This window comes from Serinus canaria, chromosome 1A (assembly GCF_022539315.1).
Source record: "Serinus canaria isolate serCan28SL12 chromosome 1A, serCan2020, whole genome shotgun sequence".
In the NCBI taxonomy this organism is placed as follows: domain Eukaryota; kingdom Metazoa; phylum Chordata; class Aves; order Passeriformes; family Fringillidae; genus Serinus; species Serinus canaria.
This window is the reverse complement of record NC_066314.1, coordinates 39469798-39484736: the sequence shown is the minus strand read 5'-3', so window position 1 is coordinate 39484736 and position 14939 is coordinate 39469798.

Here is a 14939-nt window from a genome sequence, read left to right as displayed (position 1 = left end):
TCCTTATTGCTTTACATCAGACAGCACTCATGAATATGTAGTATTGTCAACTTGTCTGCTTTATTTCTTCCCAAGACTGGAATGCTTTTCCAATCAATTGTGACTTAATTTTTTAAATTTTTTTTATTTTTTCTTAGTGAATGGTAAGTCCCACCAGAGCTTCAGGAGGAGGATCAGGACTGAAACAAACTTCCCTTAGCTACCTGCAGTTCATAGCTATTGATATTATCATCCTTGGATTTTTTTCAATATTTCTGGTAATTGCAGTTCTATATCTTCACATGTTAATAGCAGGAAAACCAATTTCACATTAACTCATGGTCCCTCATTAACTTGGACGTGAAGCAGTAAGGGCAAGACAAGAGTTTCTCATTCTGCCATGCATTCCTGGACATGCTTAACTCTGATGCCATTACTTCTGGTAATGACTATAAAAAGATGGAAAAATAAATAACAAAACTGAATGTTTTAAGGCACTCAGAGTTGCATTTCATGATGCCATAGATTCAGATGTCTGCTTATGATGTTTTAGTGGATCAGAAATTCTTAACCCAGGTCTCTTACAAACATTATAAACAGTAATGCTATGAGTGAAGATTTGTTTCCTTCACAAGGCTCTTACATCAATTTTTAATTCTCAGTGACTCACGAGATGCCAGGAATTGTCCTTTCCAGAAGCACTTATAATTTAAAGAGTTCAGCCTTGCAGAGCCAATATTTATTGAATCTTATCAGAGCCAGCAGCTCATATATTTCTTATTGAATGACAATCTTCATTGTATAATGTAAGGCTGGTGGAACCAGCTGTTGAAAACCATCCTAATTTGCTTGGCTTAGAAATCTGATAACATGATAATCCTTCAGCTCTGTTAGGTCTAGCCTTTGGATGAGAACAAATTCACAGGAGCAAGAATCGCTGGATACACATCACTTTTCTTAGAATATCCGATTTGGGCAGTGCTCTCTGACTTGGTTTTCAGTGGCTTCTTGCACAGCAAGTCTTGCAACTCCAACTCTTCAAAGAACTCTCATGAAGGAGGACTAAAGAAAATCAAAATCTTTCAAAATCCTGTATGTGATCCTTTCATGTCAGAAAAAGGTTAGATGTTTTCCACATGGGACACATGAGCAGCACTTTCCTTTGTGTATAGTTACTTGGTTTCTGCCAGTCTTGAATCTTTTAGAAGCATTTGGATGGATAGGTGATGGTATCATAGTGATCCAAGAAACCATGATAACTATTGGCTCTAAACACTGAGAATTTACTTCACGTTTTTACCAATATTTAGGGAAATTTAGTATCAATAATAATTCTTTTATATTCATTTTTGCTGTTTAAATAAGCTTAGAGCACTTGGGTATCTCTTTCACATCTGTAATATTTTGTCATTTATATAATTTAAACTTAAGTAAGAAAAGAATGCTTTTTTTGTTATATGAGGAAGAAATACACTATGAATTTTAAAATACCTCCAAAGAACATTATTATGAAGGTATTTACAATCTATGTTAAATGCCTGTGCCATAAAATTTTTCTTGGCTTCTAAGAAAATAATAAAATTTACAGTAATTCAGATGATCAAATTCACCCCTGATTTGGACATATTACACACTGGAAAACGCAGAGCCAAAAAGAGGGAAGTGCTACAACCAGAAGATATTATGCAGACCTTGATGCATTCAAATACCTACTTTTTATAGATATGTACAGATGTATGTTCTGTTCCAGATTTTTCAGTTTATCAAGATTCTAATGCAATACACAGTTCTTTTTCTGCACACTTTTTAGTTAATGAAAAATACTTGCAGTATTATTCATAAAGAATTATTATAAATAATATTGTATACTATTCACAATGAATTATATAATTAATAACAAATAATAATGAAGCCTTTCTTGTCAGCTTACATTGATGGGTTTTGCATCTGATTAATATACTTTTTTTTCTGCTGTAAGTCTGATATATTAGTAGGATTAAACATAATTTTAATTTCATATCATGGTTCAAAAAGATGTCCATGTAGTTAGATCAATTATGTACCAAAATCTGGAATACATCTTATGTAATTATGCATCCTTACTCACAAATAGTAATAACATAAGAACTAATAGCTTAATATCTTTTAATCTTATCTCTTATCAAAATCCTTGCTTTTAAGAACGACAAGGATACTAATGTTTTTCACCAGGCAGTACTTCACTGCTGCACCAACACACAGCTAGGAACTCTCAAGTCAACTGAGCCAGTTGTACAAACATGCAACACAGCAGGACTGCACCTGATGCCAGCTCACACCTTTTTACTCAGTGCCATGGAGAAGGGATGTGTATCCCACCAGCTCTCTGATCGGGCTGGCTATAGCCTCTGCAAGGGAGTTGAAACACTTAATAGTGATTCCAGGATCAAAAACCATCCAAAAGGCTCACAGCTGCCTTTGCATGCTAAGAATTCAAATGGAGTTAATAAGATACAGTGCACCACACTTCAAAAAACAGAGATTCAAACTGAAGTACATTTAGGTACTTTACCAAGGTACATTAAAATCTTGTGGTTAATTCCCAGATTACGAGATTTATGAGACTGGAAAAGACAAGCCCCAGTTTAGAGATGGAAAAATGGCAAATTTTTCTCTTGTATAAGGAAAATGAACTCCCTTTGGTTTTAAAGGAGTACCAATTCCCAAACCTATGTTAATTATTAAGAAATAATAGTGTAGGACTAGTGAGTCTTTTTTTTCTTCAAGACTCAAACTGATATTTTATTTCTAAAAGCAGAGTTCTATCCATCCATCCATCCATCCATCCATCCATCCATCCATCCATCCATCCATCCATCCATCCATCCATCCAATCATTCCCTGAAGGATCAGGATATAAGAAACAATAATTAATAATGAAATTAAAAGAAACAGCTTGCTAGGAAGAGACCTGTAGATTGAAATATTCCAAAAATAATTTTTGTAAATATTCAGGGATTTTATTTTGTGGGACTGAGGCTGGTCCTATAACTGAAGAAAATTAGCTGCTGAAATAGTGCAACCTGAAATGCATCTTCCAGTGTGATGTCATCAAAAGAAAACCTCGTTCATGTCCTCCGGTTTCCTTGGAAGATGTGTGAGAACAATAGACTGATTTAACACCTAAAACACAGTCCTCAACTACCATATATCATAAAATTAGATACATCCTTATGTAACATGATAAGGTTTAGCAATGATAGAGTGGAAAAAAATGAGTCCATGGTAAGTCAATGACAACTATGAGAGTTTCCATTCTCAAAAAAACCCACATAATTCTAATATTTAGGGAGAGCATGGCTACTTTTGGTTTGAGTTTTATCACTAAAGGTTAATAGCCTGATTCATATGAAATTAAAAGTCCTTTATTGTAAAACCTTGCTTTCATAACCTGGAATTTTGAGGATATCAGAAAAAAAATACATTTAAATATTAAAACATGAGCATCAAAGGCATCTTTGTGGAGAGAGCAATGTGTCCAGAAAGTTACCAGATAGAAATGACTGGCAGCAGCAGAAAGACCTGAGTATCTTACTGAGCTCAGCAGAATGCATAAATCAATTGCTGCAGCTCTTTATGGTCAGTGTCACAGTTAAGCAATAAATTAATATGTGTCAGCTGTCCTTTAGTGAAAAACATGCAGTGTCAGAGGGAACTCTGCTTGCTACCTAACTGAGGTCACATGCAGTACCAACACGAAAAACCACCACTGTGCTGAATCCATTACATAGTATGGAATTCCTTGAATTCCATAGTATGGAATTGCTTGAATTCATTCCATAGTGTGGAATTGCTGCATATGGTGACTTTGGAAATGCTGAAGGAACCTGAAGAGGCTCCATGCAAATTAACACCTGCTCTAATGACGTCCCCATGAAACCTGATGAATTATTCCACGATGAGAATATACTTGGGAATTGCATTCAAAGGTGTACAGGGGGAATAAAATGAAGGTATGAAGGATCATTTTTACGAGAGTTAGCTGAGACACTTGTAAATTTTTGGAGCTCAATCTCATGATTCAATAATAAAATCAAGGTTATTTTTTCAAGCAAGGATAGTTTTCGTATTGAAATTAAATCACTGCGCAGGACCTATTAAAAAATTTCCCTGTGAAAATTATGTGGATTTTCAATAATTACATTCGTACTACCAAATACATGATATTCTGGGGATAGTCCTTCAGCACTCTGCACACAGTATAAATAATTTTATGGAAAAAAATAAGGGATGAAATCCTGAAAAACCTGTATAAATCAAAGTTTAGTGTGTGCTGCAATAAGTGCTGCAAGTATTCTACACTCTGTTAAGGGGAAATTAAAGTGATAGGGTAGGTAAAGCTGCTTGATAGATAGTAGATTATTGCAGCATAATTGATATCAGAATCTGCCCAAATTCACAAAAATGCAGTCTCAGGTGGGAAAGCTATCCACAACCTGACACCTCTTTTGCCTCTTTCTGTGAAATATTTCCTTCTGGACCAGAAAGTGAACATTCCTCTTATGAGTTTTAAAAATAATTTTTGGCCTTTTCTGTTTTTTTTTTACAATCCATTCAGCACAATCTTTTGAAAGCATTGAGATTACCTAAAGGAGCCACTCAGTCACTGTAGATGAGTTGTAAAATTGTCTATGAATTACTGATTCATACATTGCTGTCACATCAGCTGTTCAAAACTACAGAGCCCACCTAAAACCTAGGGAGTTATGGTACCTCCCACCAGGTGGCAAAGACAATTTTCCATCCATCTCCTCTGGTACGTGGCCACAAGTGGATTTTCTCACTAGGCTCCAAGTTTTCAGTTAGGTAACAAGCAGAAAAGCTTTGATTTAAGTACACAGCATCAGAATGTGGTCTGTTCCTTGCTACTGTTTTTAAAATACAGTTTGTTAATTAAAAAAAAAAAAAAAAAAAAATTGGAACTCAGCCTTTTAGTTATCAAATTATCTAGTATTAATTAATAATGTTAAAAATCAATCTATTTTCCAGCAGATTATATGGCATAATAATAACAGCATAATTTGACAAATTACAAAAAATTTTTTGCTGTTTATTAAAAAAAAAAATCTTTTGGTATAAATGTCCATTTAATATGTAATTTCAAAGAAATTATTATACCAATGTACATTAAATATGCTTTAATTATATAAAAGCTTAACAATTTTCTACTACTCTCCTCTTTATACAAACTTGTAAGGCTAATCTTCTAATTTTAAGGGAATTTCAGGAGGCACTGCGAGAATTTCCATATTACAAAAGGCAAATTTAGCTCCAATTCTTAGCACAGAATTCTTTGGAATAAAGTTATTTATAACGAGGATTAAGAAAGATTTTTAAAGCATGCAATATTTTACTTGTGTGTTTAAAATATTCATTCCAAAATTGGTAAAATAACCCTTTGCAGCTCTGAATTCATAAAAAGAAGAAAAGGTTTTCTTCAGGCTTGTGCCATACTTAACCAACACAGGAACTCTTGATTGCTGCCTTCTAAATCAAGACCTGTATGCTTGCCTTTGATGGGTATTTATTCCAGTTCCTCAAAAACTGCTCAGTTCCAGATTTACAAGCCTGAGAAGTAATGAAAGCTGCAAACATTTAGGGCAGGAGTAAAACATAGATCAAGTTCAAACACACTAGTCAACTCAACGTAAAGCAGCCCTATCAGCTTTAAATAAAGCTGATATGGCCCTATCAGTCACATGAACTTTCAGCATAAATTCGATCACAGCTCACAATGATTCAGATGCTTCAATCAGATTACTTTCCCCTGCTTTATAACACCTCAGCTGTGCTAGGGATGTCTTCCTCCATTCAAAAGTCATGACCTGTTCCATCAGCATGGGGAGACTGCTGTCACTGCATGTTATCTTGACTGTGATGTATCTTACTGACAACATCCCCTCCTTTTGATTTACATTGACAGGACCTAAAATACATAAGTGGAATATTCTCCAAGGCATATAATCAATTGCATCTGCTGCATTTCTGGTATTTCCTCTGCCCTGTTTATACCATTACCATCTCTGCTGAAGCTGTGTTATTATTTTAAATGTTTCCAGGAACGCATGTTGGCATCAGCTCACAGCACTGTTTCTATAGCACTAACAATTTAAAACCTCAAAGGAATCTCAGAAGTGTTACTACTTTATTGTTCTAATACTCAAGTTATTGTGGTAAATAAGGTGATGAAACATAAACACCAAAATCCTTTGTAGCATATTGTTGGTTAGTGCAATACAAGGTAATAATGACATGTCATTTTCAAGAATAATTTAAAAACTCTTATTATCTTGGAAATATGATAATTAGTCATTTTTTACAAGAGCAAAGTAAATAGTGCAAAAATTTGAAAATCAGCTAACTTCAGGGAAAATGCTTGTGTAAAAATCAATATCCTCAAAAATTATTTGGGATAATATGAATAACAGCAAACAAAAAAAATGTTCTATTTTTGAGAAATGTGTGTATGTGCATTAAGTTAATTGTCTATTTTCTGACATAAGTGTTTACATGCTGTTTATTATATCACAATTTGAAAATGAAAGGATTATGTTAAAGATGGAGGGTAGAAAATGAGCTAAAAAAATCTGATAAACAACAGGGAGCTGAACAGTGGAGAGGAAAATCTATGCATAATTTAACTTAAACAGCATGGTCTGACACAGTTCTGATAAATCTATCAGTTTGAGTATTCAAAAATACAATATTTTTCGTTAATGTGCTTATCTTAGACTCATAATGATTTATGAAGAATATCTGATATAAATACCATCAAATGGTTTAACTATGGTATAGTCTGTAATTTTTCCAAGTGGTTATGAACAAATAAAAACCCATGAACATCTAATGTGTTCAGGTGAAGAAAGAGAACAATCTGTGCAAGTATTTTCTTTTAGGCAGCTGAAGAAATGCTTTGCTGAATCAAGCTAAAATGTTCTATCCAGGTGAAATTCTAAAAGAAAATTATCACATTTTATAAAGATATCTATTGAGGAGCTTGTTGAAGTTTATCATTGCAAGTGGTATCAAGAGCTGTGAAAGCTAATAAAAACCAAAAAGAATTATTGGAGATCATCTGTGACCTGCCTACAAGTCTAGTACCAAACACGCCATAAACTCAGCTCTAAACTCCATATGTGCAAAGTTCAACATTAAACCTGTTTTGCTGAGCAATGTACATAATTTGTTTTTCTCACAAATCACCTCATCTACCAAGATGAGTGAGGATTTCTTATGATTAAAAATAAGTCTGTATTAAACTTAATTCAAATTAAATTCCAGAAATTTTTAAAATATCCCTTGATTGACAATTTAGCTTTTATTTAAGAATGAAAACAATAAAAAAATCCTATATGTGCTATCACTATGTTAAAAAAGCAGAGATGTCAGTGTTTTCAAGATGGAAGTACATATTTCTTGAATAATAAAGGACATTAGGTAAAATTTAGATTATGTGTCTAAATCTGGTCCCTTTTCTTGAACTCTTTTTTAGATTATGTCAAATATGTAAAAATTTTAATTTTGGGCTATTTTAAAGCTCATTTCCATGTAAGAATGAAGGAACAGGGTGAACTGTCATACAGCAGTTATCATTCTGAAATCTGAAATTCTGATTCCTGATCCACCATATAAAGGAAATTAACATCAAAATATAATGGCTCCAAGGACAGAGGAATTTATCTTAATCCAGGAAGGATTTTTGTGTCATTTAATTTCCTAATGAAAAAACATAACTCTCACCAAATCATCTGACACTTCTCAATGTTGAAGTTTAAAATGCCATCATAGAGGATGCAACTGAATTTAATAACGCTTATAAATAACAAAGCATTGCTTCACATGTTCATTTTTTGGAAAGTGATAAAATAGCCTCATTTATTAAATCACCTAAACTATACTTTTGAGTTATTAATATAAAAAGTATGTTGTATTTATATACAAGTGCTTGGGGATTTTTCCATTACAGGTTTTAATGGTGCAAAATTCCAGCTGTTAAAAATTCGTATTAGTATAGTCTAGGTACGTATATCAGGTAAATATTCTCTGGCATACATTTTCTTTAACTCCTGGAAGAATACAGTTACTTCTGAGAGGTGTCCACAGAGATGGTGTCTGCCACTCACTTTCCAGGGCTGCCTGAAAGCCAGGCTTTCCAGTTTCAGACAAATTTACAGACATTCAAAAGCCTCCTCTAAGAAAATAAATGGAGTCAAGGATTAATCAATTATAAATGCATTATAGGATCCACTAAATAAATAAAATCCCTGTGAGTAAATCAGAGAATCACAGAATCACATAATGTCCTGAGTTGGAAGAGTCATCAAAGTTCAACTCCTGAAAAAACCCAACCATCCTTTGTAGAACTACTCAGAGCTAGGCTAACTCACCCACACTGACAGCCACAAAAGGATGCATCTACTGAATTATCTACTGAATCAAGCTTCTTGCATTTTTCCTGTGTTTACTTTTCTCATTGCTCTGAGGCCATGAAAATAGATATTGAGTTTAAAATCATATTTCAAATAGGAAACTTTAAATTATTTGTCTATATTTTTTTCTTTCACAGTATCAACACAGATTTCCTTTCAAATTGAGCAAACATCAAGTTAAAATTCTTACAGTGGATTTGCTAGCAGTCATGCACATTTTTGTACCTTGATTGGCAGGCCTATACTTACAACAATTAACTAAATTGTGTTTTAAAGTGGTTATTAAACCTTCCAAACAACTTGTCTAGTGTTCTGCAGGGTTGTTTTACATTATTAATATTCAGAAAATTATTTCTTGCAGTTTCTGCAAAAAGTAGAATAGAATATAAATTACATACTTCAGTTGGCAACAAAAAGATTATTAGGACTGGCAGTCAAACATCTTTATACATTATAGCTATAGTATTTGTGATAGTGCACAATTGCAAATATAGTATTTGCTTGGTGCACAACTGCTCCAGGAGAATTAACTTCCAATCTAGAGCAGAGAAATGGCCAGCAGCATCTTTGTTGATGACAAAAGTGCACAGTTTCTCTGAAAGAACAAGTGGAAGACAAGTTCCATACAGCTTTATTAGTCACTTGAAGATAGTTACAGAGAGTCTTAAATGAGAAATTGCAGCATTTTTTTCTACATATCAAGTCTATGAGCTATAAGCCTGTCCTGGTTTAGGGCAAATTTGGAGAGAATCCCCAAAAAGGGGCCCCTCCAGAAAGCAAACCCACACGGCCCCTCCCCACAACCAGTTTGGGAAGAATTCCTCAGAGAGAGGTGGAAAGAACCTGTTTATTTAACAGGCACAGCACACAAAATGAACAATACCGGATGACACCACTCTGTCACCGTTCTGAAAAAGATGACAAATTCAGAAAGTCTCTCCTGGGGTGGTTGCTCTGTTATCAGTCCCTCCGGCGCTGGGGCAGCTGCTGCAGCCTCAAGGTGCAAACTCTCTCTCGGTGTTTCCAGGTCCCAGTCCGGGGCAGGTTTGAGTAGATCCAAACAGGAAAGGGGAAACAGTCCAGGAGGAAATTTGGACTGTTTAGCTAAACTAACTAAAGAACAGAAGCAAAAAAGCAAGAGCAAAGCAGGAGCAAGAGCGAGAGCAAAGCGAAAAGCAGGGCAAAAAGCAAAGGCTGCTCTATGTACTGTCCTGTCTGCATGTCCTGCCAGCTGTGGGGGAATGACTGATAAGAGACCAAAACAAAACCTTCACTCTGCAGAGCCAGTCTTGAAGGCACAGAACATAACATCCAGCATAAATAGCACACATGAAGAGGGATAAAAGCATCCTAACGTCACCCTAGGACAAAGCCTAAAAGGAATGCTCAGCGGTCTGAATTCTTCTGTATAAATATATATCTATATATCTATATCTATATCTCTATATACACTAGCAAATAAACCCATAGGTAGGACTCAGCATCTTATTATAGGAGCTTTTAGGAACAGACAGCCATCACAGCATGTCCTGGATTGCTCTGCCTAAGGCTGCTGTTAAGCATTGAAGTAGGTCTTTGACCTTACCTTATCTTCACATAAGACATGCTAGGACATATTAGTATAGGGAAAATATTTAAACACTTGAAAAAGGATTTATGCCACTCAGTGTCTGATGAACATACAAACTGATGCAATCTGTTGTATAAAAGAGATCTCTGGTCCAATGCTAGATCAGATGTAGATGCATTATAATGACAAATCTGATTATAGAACTGAATTTTGTTTTCAAAATACAGTTTAACTTCACGGGTTTTCTGCCAGCTTATTTCTTCTTGAACACTTAAATGTCCGAAACCAGTTCTTCCAGATACATAGGGCTTCCAGACAGAGCATTGAAGAATAAGTAAATAAATTTTAAATTGAAAATAAAGATGTTTAATTGAACTCGTTAAAGGCTGCTGAGCCTAGAGAGAGAGATATAAAAAATAAGAGAGAAAGTCAGCTCACCAGGCAGGTCCTTCTAATCTTGCAGGATATTAATCATGTCCCTTGCAATGAGAAAATTCTATTAGCCAGTGCATTAAAAATGATGTGCAAAAACATTGAAAAGAGGTCATTTTAATAACTATATTATGTTCAAAGTTTTTAATGGAGCAATTGGATTCAATACAACATGACATAAAGCACGTTTGCTATACATACATAGGTATATAAAAGCTCTGTATTTGGGTGACTGGATATCCATTTGGACCTGTATTTGGGCACTCAGGTTGTGTGTTTCTTTTTCATAAAGTGACTGTCCCTCCACTACAGCTCTAATAATTGAGCAATAGACTTAAAATGAAAAGATTTTTATACACTGGAAACACCATACGCCGTGAAACAACCAAGATAAAGAGCCAGTCAAGATCATTTATGTCTCAGCTCACCAAACTTACTGCAACTGAAACATTCCTGGATGGTATCTGAACTGCTACATTTACCTTGCAGCCAAAAATACAACCTAAATTAGAGTCCAGACACGCCATATTTTAAGCACTTCATTAAATGTTTGGATTCTATGTCCATAAGAAAGCCAAACATCATTATTATTAGCCACTTAAGGCAATTGGGCTGTATTATAATCTGTGTTAACCATCTAAATGATGTGAAGGTTTCAATTTCCTTCTGGAGACTGCAGGAGCCTTCTGCTCCTTGCTTTCCACAGGATTCAGAAGGATCCTGATTTTGGACATCACACAGCAAACCAGTTTTACTAGCAACTAGTAACCACTAATTTTTCCCACTGAAAAGTACTGAAAACAATGGTGCAAGTACAGCAAGACAACACTCAACAATTGCAGACATATACATTTGAGTTTCATGTCGCTGACAGCCCATTAGAGAAAGCTTTATGTGGAAATTTTATGTCTCCTTTCCCTTCCCAATACTGTACACTATTCAAATATCATAAAGTTTTTGGCAAAGTAATCTGGTAGGAAGGGATACTGTACTCCTGATGTTTTGTTTGAGTACATTACCCAGTCATTCTCCGCAATGCTGTTTCTCTCTTTTCCATAGATACAGAAAGAAATTCAATGAACTGTCAGGCTCTGAATTGTGGCTTCTGCTCAAATGGTAAGAAATATTTTGTGCTTGTCTCACTGAGAATAATCACTAAAATAAAGCAAAGCAATCTCATTCAATATATGTGTTTCAGTGACTTTGATATTTTTTACTGTATACCTCTGGTATATATTGGACTTTTTATGTCTTTTTTTTGGTTTTGCTAGGCTGTTGAGTAAGAGACACTTTGAATGAGAAACTTACAATGACAGCTCAAATTAGGCTTTCCAGTTATGAATTTAACCAGACAGCTATTGGACACTACAACTGGTAAATACTAACTGATTGTTAAAAACAAATTCAGACATGATTAGCTGTGTAATATATACATACATATTGTATTACTGTAAAAGCTCTGTTTTATTGGGCTTTACTAACCAAGTGCTATTTCAAGTGCTTATAAAATCTAACTACGCTATTAAACCTGGTTCTTTGGACTGAATGTGATGGATTATGTATTATTCAGTTGCTATTTGTGACTGCTGTGTGTTGACCTGGATGTTGAGATCGTTAGCATATGGCTGTGTTTTGCTACTGGCAGAGTTGGATGGTCAGGGTCTTCCTGGCTGTGCATCAGTGAACTCAGGCTGCACTGAAAACCAAGAAGAGAAATACACAGTGCGCAACAGTCCTGTAAGTCCTCATCATACTGCAAAGATAGTCTTCAACCTTCTGTAAAGAAATCAATGCCTGAAGCTGACTGATAGCTCCACCTTCAAGGCGACAAATTTAAGTTTTGACTAATGGATTCAGAGGTTGGAAGGGACCTCTGAAGACTGTTCAGTTCAACCATGCTGCTCAAAGAAGAACCAGCATATAATGTCTTTTAATACCAGCCACATTAGGGAACTTTAACATGGAGGGCTGCTTCTTTGAAGGAGAAAACTAAAAACCAAAAGGATACCCTGCCATTAAAAAGTCTTGCCAAAAGAGACCATTAAAAGGTGCTTTTCAGATAAGCTGTTTTGTGCCTGACCCAATCTGTTACATTCTGATAAAAAAATAAAGGACTGTTGTCCTTGAATATCCTGTTTGAACTTCAAAACCCATCAATTTCTGTAAGAGTCCCAAATTTCTATTTAAAAGGGCTCTTGCACATGACTGTATCATTACAGCTTTGAGATTTGCTCTGCCTCAACTGAAGATGACAGGCTCAGGGAAGGAGGTTTCAGCTCATAGTTCAAGCTGGAGCACGTGCACAGTTAGCAACCAATGCTCAGTTGATCAGCAGTATGTTCTTAGGCAGGTTTGGTTTATGTCTGAGCCATATAGAGAGACAAAGCAAATCCACCACCCACTGCCATTGGAAGCAGTGTCTAATGTGAATCTGTGGTAAGTTACTACCCCATGCAAAGTATTCCACATCGCCAAAATGACTCCAGAGTTTCCAGATGCTTTTTTTTTTTTCAGTAGAAAGCATTATGGAACTAAGTCATCACTAAAATCATGATGACTTGGGACCATCCATACAAATGCTTTTGCACAGTTAAAAGTGTGCCTAGGGAAAATGCCTGCATAACTACTTGCTAGATTTAAGCTTTGAGTGTGAGGAAAATGCATGAACAAAAACTGAATCTCACACATTTCCATTTTTAGTCTGGAACTCCCCATCTCAGTCTGTTCGGAGGGGTTTCAAATTTTATTGCCATGGCAGTAAAAACAATGACCCAATAGCAAGTCCCCATCCAGCCAGTGAAAATTCTGAAACCTAAAAGGCTGATCCAGTAAGATATTTAAACCCATGTGATTCCTTAATAGAGAAGTAGTCCTATTGAAGCAAACTAGAACTATTTCTTTCCTTGAAATAACGCCTTCTCTTAGGTTCCAGTATTCTGCCAAACTGAGACCTGAGAGAAAGTGTCTCACAGAAAAGAAAACAGCTATAATTCCTATTTTCTGTTGGGGACTATCAATTTCTTTCCCTAAGTTTTTACATCTGGGCTCAGACTTGCTTGCTTAAGTAATTCAACTGGCATTAGGAACACACAGACTTTTTTTTAAAGAAAGGCTAAGTTAGAGAACAAAAAATTTACAATGAAAATAAAACAGCACAGCTGAAGACCAAAAGGAATTTTTTCCAAACAATTCTGAGGCAACTCTCCAAATTATTTGTGTTCCAGTAATCCCCGACACGCAACATATCATTTCAGCATAGTTAAGACTATTCAAAGAGCCAGTGAGCTCCAATAAATTAAAACAAAATTATTTACTGAAATTTTCTGGGGAGGCTTTCCCTGATGATACAGTGCATTCCCTGATTACACCTTCAGTATGCATTTTCATTCAGAGAAGATGAGCTATTTTGTGTGATCAGACACCATCCTTGTTCAAACCTTGCTCTGTAATGCTAGATATCTTAGGCAAATTTAGACACTAACAACATAATGTATTTCTAGCTGTTTCTGAGCTTTTTCACCAGTAAAAACAAGCCAGCATATAGAGATGAATACTGCTTGTAACTTAATATATGGTGGAAATTTATTTTTTCATTCTTGCTAATGTGTTATGCTGTTAGTTGACATTGGACTTGACTTTGCCTTCTGCCCTGTTTACAGCCTTCTGACAATACAAAAATGAATTAGTGCTGGGTGTCTAATTAATGCCAGCTTTTGCAGAGGGGGTTTTATGACTCATCAAGACCATAAAATCATTGTTATTAGAAGCCTCACCCTATATTTTTTGTCAGAAATTTCTGATTTACATGTAACCTACTGAAATTTAGTGAATTCAATCTGCTTATAGTTTTAGCACAAACAGGGAAGTGCATCTTGTTTTCACATCCCACCCCTCTAATCACACTGTTCCAAGACAATAAATATCCATTACACCCTGTACACAACCCATCATAAATTCAATAAAACCAAATGAGTGTGTTCATGATACCACAACATGTTTTCAACAAATAGATTTTGAAGACCCTCAATCCTGGGTTGGTAACTATATATAATTTGATGGGGTCCACAGTAGCTGTAATCTGATTAGAGAACTCATAATGCTAGTGTTGACCATGAGTTTGGAATACATTCTTTTTTATTCAAAGTGTTTGTTTTAGTACAGTTAGATTATAATTTTAAAAGATCTGCTTCTGCAATGTAAATTATTGCAATTAATAAACTAAATATTACTGTCACTAATATCTTAATTTTTGAAAAATTTTTGTTTAATTTGATTGATTGTTTCAATTTGTAGATAACAAGAACCTGAAGGAGCTACCCATTGTATTAAACATACATTCTTCTTCTTGAAGTAAATCACACCACACAGTCCACTTAAGCTTCCCCTCAAAATCATTTAGGCATTTTTGGCTCCCAGTGTTGCAAAGTAGTAAATTGGTCCAAACCTCACTCATCTGATGGTTGAAAACCTTTATAGTGATTTCCACCCTA